Genomic DNA, 6942 nt, shown 5'->3' with positions numbered 1-6942 from the left:
AAAGAAAGAAAGAAAGAAAGAAAGAAAGAAAGAAAGAAAGAAAGAAAGAAAGAAAGAAAGAAATGCTTGTCATGTTATCATGCCTGAAGTATGTTTTACTTATATAAGGGTATCCATATCTCTTATGTGGTGTTACAGCCCTTTTGTATTAAAAAGTAAAGACTGGTTTCCTTAAAACCTCATATTCATGTCATAGGATATCCCTTTGCTAATTTATGCCCATATGTACTTTGTCTAGTTGAGGTTATGATTGCTGTGAAGAAACACCATGAGGAAAAGGAAGCTGAGAATGAAAGGGTTTACTTCCATATCACCATTCATCATTCAAACAGGAAGCAGGAATTTAGGCAAAGCAGGAACCTGGTAGCCAGAGTTGTTGCAAAGGCCAGGGAGGAGTTCTCCTTACTGGTTTGCTCTTTATGGTTTGTTTAGCTTTCTTTCTTACAAAATCCAGGACCACCATCTCAAGTGACACCATTTACAGTGAGTAGGATCCTCCTATATCAATCACTAATTAAAATGCCTTACAGGCTAACAGCTCAATCTTATGAGGACAACTGAACTGAGGTTCTCTCCTTGCACATGGTTTGTATGAAGTTGACATAAAGCTAGCCATCACATACTTTGCAAACAATATTAAGAATCATTGATATGGTGACTCTCTGGCAATGGGCAAAGAGATACCTTATTGATGGTAGTGTTTTTATATCAGTGAAGGGGGAAGAGCAGATGCCAGTTCTTGGTTCATCCCAGCTTGATAACTGGCTTGGTGTCCCAAGTTCATTTATGCCTATAACTTGTAAAAGTCAAATCAAATAAAAACTAGGCAGCACAGGGTCAGACAAGGAAAACAGACAGATCTGAGGACCATTTTTGCCAACCGCATATTTATCCTCTAGCTCCTGTGCACAGCACAGATGGGCCACAGACACCTGCTTGTTACCACACTATATAGTATGATTGGATAAATGATGTCACCACAGGGGCTGCCAGCTGCATGGCCAGCCGGCAGTGAAAGCCTCCACAAAGTGAAAGTATGTGGTGGTCATATGGGAAAGAATGAGTAGTGGAGTAGCTTGAGCATTATAAAGTGACCCTACCACTTATCTGCCATGGTGTGGCACAGGTGCAGAGGTGATTCCTTGTCCCTGTCCCTTACCACCTGTGTTAGTCAGTAGACCTCTCCCTGGAGTCATGAGCTTCAGACAATTAACCCTGCTCCTTACCTTGCCTGGACAGCACAGCAGAACTGTGAAGTTCCAGATAAACCAGCCCAGAGAGTAAGAACAGGGGAGAGCTGACTCTGCCACTCAACTGTCCTGAGGCAACCTGTGGAAGACAGAGATGCCCTCCTCCTCTCCCCCTTGGCCATCTGAGGCAATCCAGAGATCTGACCTTGGGGTCATGAGAGTGATTGAGCTGGCCCTGTTCTTTTTGGCTACAGCATTTGGGAGAGGGAACATTCAGTCTTGCTTGAGCAGCACAGTTGTACTGGCCATGGTTGAGAACTGGGAGAGTCAGACCTGATAACAAAAATTGAGAGATCTGGCCTCTTCCCTCTCCTGCCATGATGTGACAGGGGGTGATGCTCCCTCTCTCCCTGTCCCTGTCTCTGTCCCTGTCCCTGTCCCTCTCCCTGTCCCTCTCCCTCTCCCTGTCCCTCTCCCTCTTCCCGTCCCTCTCCTTTTTTTCTCTCTCTCTCCTGCTTCTCATTGGGGCAGTACAGTACTACTGTCCCAGTGTATTGGAGGAATGGGAGAGGCAGGGTACCAGTAATCTGGCCCTGCCACACCTCTGGAGTCAGGTGCCATTAGTGCAGGGGGCAATGCCCTTCCCCTCCTTGACTAGCCACACAGGGTAGTAGGGAGAGCTGAGCTGGCCCTGACTCATATATCTCCTGGCTATAGCACTTGAAAGAGCGGGAACAGGAGAGTTTGCTTCCTGATGAAGGTGGCATTGGGTGGCCTAGTTGGAGCATTCCTGAAGAGCTCTCTCTGGTGGTGTAGGTAGGGAAAGCCAGCAGGCCCAGATCCAGGGCTCTGAGTTGGCCCACCCCAAAAATCTACATGGTTCAGATGTGTGACTGGTCCTGCTGATCTAAGCTGCAGGATCCCTGTGACACAGAGCAGCAACAGGATGATCAGGAGGAATTCCTGTGAGCATCTACTATTGATGGTGTAACAGAAGTCAGAGATCTCAATTCAGACCAGTGACTCATTGCACTTGACATTTGCAAGTGAATATATGGGGGCCCAGGTATATACTATGGGATACACTGTAATGTACTACAGTTTTTATGATAAGATGTTTTCTATACTTTGTTTTGTTGTTGTGTTTATTTATTTGTGTCTTTTATTGGGGGGTAGTTTAAGGGTTGAACGGTGGATATGAGAGGATAGAGCAATGAGTAGAACTGGGGTGCATAATGTAACACTCAAAAAGAATCAATAAAATGTTGAACAACAACAGTAACAACAAAATAATTGATATAGTGAACCCACAAATCCCATTGAATGATGTGAATATTTTACAAACACTACCTGTGGTTCTTAAGTGAGTTACCTTGCCCTTTGTCTGCATCAACTTTCTTCCTCAGTGGATTATAGGTAGCACTGCACACATCTCTCACCTTGTCAGTTAAGTACCTATAAGTTTTTTACTATTTTATTCTGTTATAAATGTGAATGTGGTTTTCTTCTTTTCTCTTCATCTTTCTTGATTTCTAATGCCGGGATTAAACTCAAGACCTTACCTGTCTCTCTTTTACCTTCATGCCCTCCATTCATTGTTTAAAATTATTCATTTTTTGAGATTGCAATAAAATTACATAATTTCCCCTTTATTTTTTCTCTAAACCTTCCCAATATACTTACTCTCATATATATATGGTCTCCTTTTTATTATGATTGCGTGTGTGTGTGTGTGTGTGTGTGTGTGTGGCCTTCTCAGTCTGTGTAATGTTACTTGCATGTATTTTTCCAAGGCTGACCATTGTGTTGGATAACCAATTGGTGTGTTCTTCCCAGGGAAAGACTAATTCTTCCACTCTTAGCATTTCTTAATTATCTGTAGTTCTTTGTATACTGTTGAGGCCTATGGGTCCTGCTCATCTACCTTAACATGTCTATGGTTGTCCCTCTTCAACTAATATTTAAGGATTTACTTTTTAATTGATAAGCTCCTGAATCCATATAGTGCTAGCCATATGCACATGGTATGGGCTCATTCTTTGAATCATGGGCAATCTAGTAGTAGCCATTTTCCCAAATATAAGATTCTTCAAATCTTATGATAGTCAATGTCATAGAATTTGATACTAGAATAATGGTTATAGAGGATTAAGAGAAGTAAAGAGAAATAAGGTACATATTCAGTACTTTATTGTATAGTAGATTATTCACAAAGCTAATAATGCTCTGTAGAATTTTTAAGGCTTTCAAAAAGACATTTGAATAAAAATAATTTCATTTGGAAAAAGATGAGTAAAATCCTGGAACATCGGGCTGAGGCTTAGGTGTTTTATTGTGTAGTTGTCTACAATAATTTCCTTTAATTATACAACTTATAAATTAACCTTTAATTATATAACAAAAAGATGAAGTTGACTGGAGGGGAGGGAGACAAAAACAACATGAAATGAGCAAAAATAATTTTATCGATTATTAAAAGACAAAAAAGAATTAATTACTTTAATATCCTCCCCACCATCTTATTTATGAACAAGAACAGACCAAAAAAAAAGGCACTTGATTGGAATTGAGCCTGGAATTCCGTAACCAACCTAAAGCTACTGTAAGTACAAAAACTTGTTAAGGGAAAGGAAAAATATTCCCATCATTCACTTATATTCACTTTGTATTCTCATTTTTAAAGAATTAATCAAGTTTAATTAGTGTTGCCTACATTCTATTAGGTCCACTTCCTTGCTTAGATTCTGTCTGAATTTACCTTTTACAACTTTTTCCAGTTGTTGTGAATTTACATGTACAATACTAGGAAACAGTAATAGATTTGTGGTCATCTACCATCTCTGAATCTTATAGTCTTTGTGACACCTCTTTTGCAATGAGCCTTGGAAACAGGAAAGGGTATATAGATGTCTATTTAGGGCTGAACACTCTACAGTCACTTTTTCTGTGTATCTTGGTCATCTTTTTTGTTTCCATGTCAAATATCATCTATTGAAAAAATGTTTCCATTGGACTATTGTTTAACCACATAAGAGAAGGGAAATCATCCCCATTTTACACCAATCTGAACTGTAAAGATGAAAACTAAAACACTGAAACATCTACAACATGATACAAAAGAGAATTGCTATGGTTTTTAGATAATCTTTATAGAGTCATAGATATAAATCATTGATATCATAATCCATAAATTATAATTCAGTAATATTGATCCAGGAAATTATTTCATTTTGAGAGGAGAAAAAGACCAGTGAAAAGATAGTGCTTTTTATATATCTATCAGGAAAACAGAATGCTTAGAATGTTCAATGGAATTTATAAATCAGAAATAAGAAAACCAAGCAGGAAAAATTAGGCAAGCTAATTTATTTTGATGGGAAGATATCAAAACTATCAATAAACACAAAATGGAGTAAAAATTCATCAATAAGTAGTTTAAAGTTTGTCAAGTTGAAGAGCACTTAGAGTCCCAAAACTGGGTCATCTTGCTGCTCTTCCAGAAGATTGGTGTTTGATTTCCAGAAACCTTGTCAGTCAGTTAAAAATCAGCTATACTTCCAGCTTCAGCAAGCCTGATGCCCTCTTCTTGCATCGTGGGCTTCCAAATTCACATGTGCACACACATAAACTCACAAATAAATAAAAAATAAAGCAAAATACATATTTGATTAAAAAACAAAACTTCAAGAATAAAATAAAATAAAATAAAATCATAGTGTGTGTGTGTGTGTTTGATTTATACATTATAAAAAGGCAATAACTAAAGGCATGAATGTAAGAAAGACACTCGGATCCCTTAATGGTGATAGGATAGTCGTTTTCAATAATGAGCACCATACCTTCCAACACTATACATGGTTGTTCTCAGTGGTGACTCTAATGTGTTGAAAATCCAAGTATGATTATTATGTGTAATTTCTATATACTTGTATCATTTAAGTTAAATATAAATTAAAAGGCTTATTTTATCTTATAGATTCAGAAGCCATAAAGAAAGGACTCACTTCTTGGTCATATGGCTGGCTGATCAAGATGGGTACAGCTATGATTTTAGACCATGTGCCTCAGGTATGCCCTCTGCAACCTCACCAAAGTCCTACAGAACCACCCATAATGGTTTTGGGTAGCTCTACACTTACATTTACACTGGTAGCCCACATTCTAAATTATGAGCCAAATTTGGCTTGGGTGACACTACTTCCAAGACTGTTGAAGTGAAGTCTGTGGTAGTGACACTAGGGACAGGGAACCTTCTAAGATTCAACATTTGCATCTACCTTACCTACCATGGTTCTTAAAGGAGATAATTATGAGTTTGGTGGTGATAGCTGGTCCCTTAAGTTTGAGTCCAGCCTAGTCTCCAAGGTAAGTTCCAGGACAGCCAGAACTGTTACACAAAGAAATCCCATCTTGAATAACTAAAAAGGAGAGAGAATGATATAGGAGGGAAACTGGCTATGGATGCTGTAACACAAATAAACTTGTCAATTCATAAAAAAATAATACTAATAATAAATTGCATACTTACATACCATATATCATATCCCTTTCCTCTATCAGTCCATTCTAGACACAAGATTATTTGTTCTTATTCAATCTCACCTACATCATAATCCAATCTGTTATTAATTCTGTCAATTAAACAAAACCATATAACATGTAAATTAAATTTTTGTCTAGATAACAATATTAATTTTCAGGTGTGTGTATGTGTGTGTGTGATAGAGACAGAGACAGAAAGAGAGAGAGAGAGAGAGAGAGAGAGAGAGAGAGAGAGCGAGAGCGAGAACTGTGTGTGTTACCATCTCAATTATTTTCCAGATCAGAGTGAAAAAAGATTTATTCCAGTGGGAAACACGTTCAAGATATTAGTTAATACACTGTATATTTTTCCTCATAGCTCAGCTAAATGGTCATGAATTAAACCAAAAATTATAAAAATTAAAAAAAATAAAATAAAATAAACAAAAAGTTATTAAAAATTCATCAATATGATTTATCAGTTCCAGTACAGTCTGGTGCTTTGCATGAATTGTATCAATTTTATGCCTATCTATAGCTTCTACCTCTTTGTATGCACCTCTTATATAAACCAAACATGAACTGTGGTAGTTTTTGTTTGTGTCTTAATATTGCTGACACTTTCTCAGTTTTCTCTTCTGTATGACATGAACACCATTTAGGTTAAATTCAGTGCTTACTAAGTCTTGTTATTGTATCATCATTATTATTTTTTCTTGTCTTTATAATTTTGCCAAAATGTAGTCTTCATTAAGAGTTCCTTTACCATATACTAATAATGTTCTGTTGTCTTTCCTGATACAGGAAAATAGTCTCTATTAGACAGATTTCCATTCTCCTTTCATAGCCCAGAAACTCAGAATACCCAAGACACAACTCCCATATCACAGGAAACTGGAGAAGAAGGAAGACCAAAGTGTAGATACTTTGCCCCTTACTCACTGGAGCATATATGGAGACAAAGCATGGAGCAGAGACAGAAGGAAAGGCCATCCAGAGACTGCCTCACCTGAGGATCCATCCCATATACAGTCACCAAACCCAGACACTATTGTGGATGCCAACAAGTGCTTGCTGACAGAAGCCTGATATAGCTGTCTCCTGAGAGGCTCTAACAGTGCCTGATAAATGCAGAGGTGGATGTTTTCAGGCAACCATTGCACTGAACACAGGGTCCCCAATGGAGGAGCTAGAGAAAGTACCCAAGGAGCTGAAGGGGTTTGCAGCCCCA

General features: G+C 38.2%; 1 non-coding gene across 1 annotated transcript; it reads left to right on the top strand.

Moving 5' to 3' along the window:
* Positions 1-658: 658 nt before the first annotated feature.
* On the top strand, positions 659-803 carry LOC115031639. The gene has a single exon (XR_003837308.1). It is a non-coding gene; the product is annotated as a small nucleolar RNA SNORA48 (small nucleolar RNA).
* The last annotated feature ends 6139 nt before the right edge of the window (positions 804-6942 follow it).

Source organism: Mus caroli, chromosome 7, assembly GCF_900094665.2.
Source record: "Mus caroli chromosome 7, CAROLI_EIJ_v1.1, whole genome shotgun sequence".
In the NCBI taxonomy this organism is placed as follows: domain Eukaryota; kingdom Metazoa; phylum Chordata; class Mammalia; order Rodentia; family Muridae; genus Mus; species Mus caroli.
The sequence above is the reverse complement of the archived record's forward strand: the minus strand, read 5'-3'. Positions and strand labels throughout refer to the sequence as shown.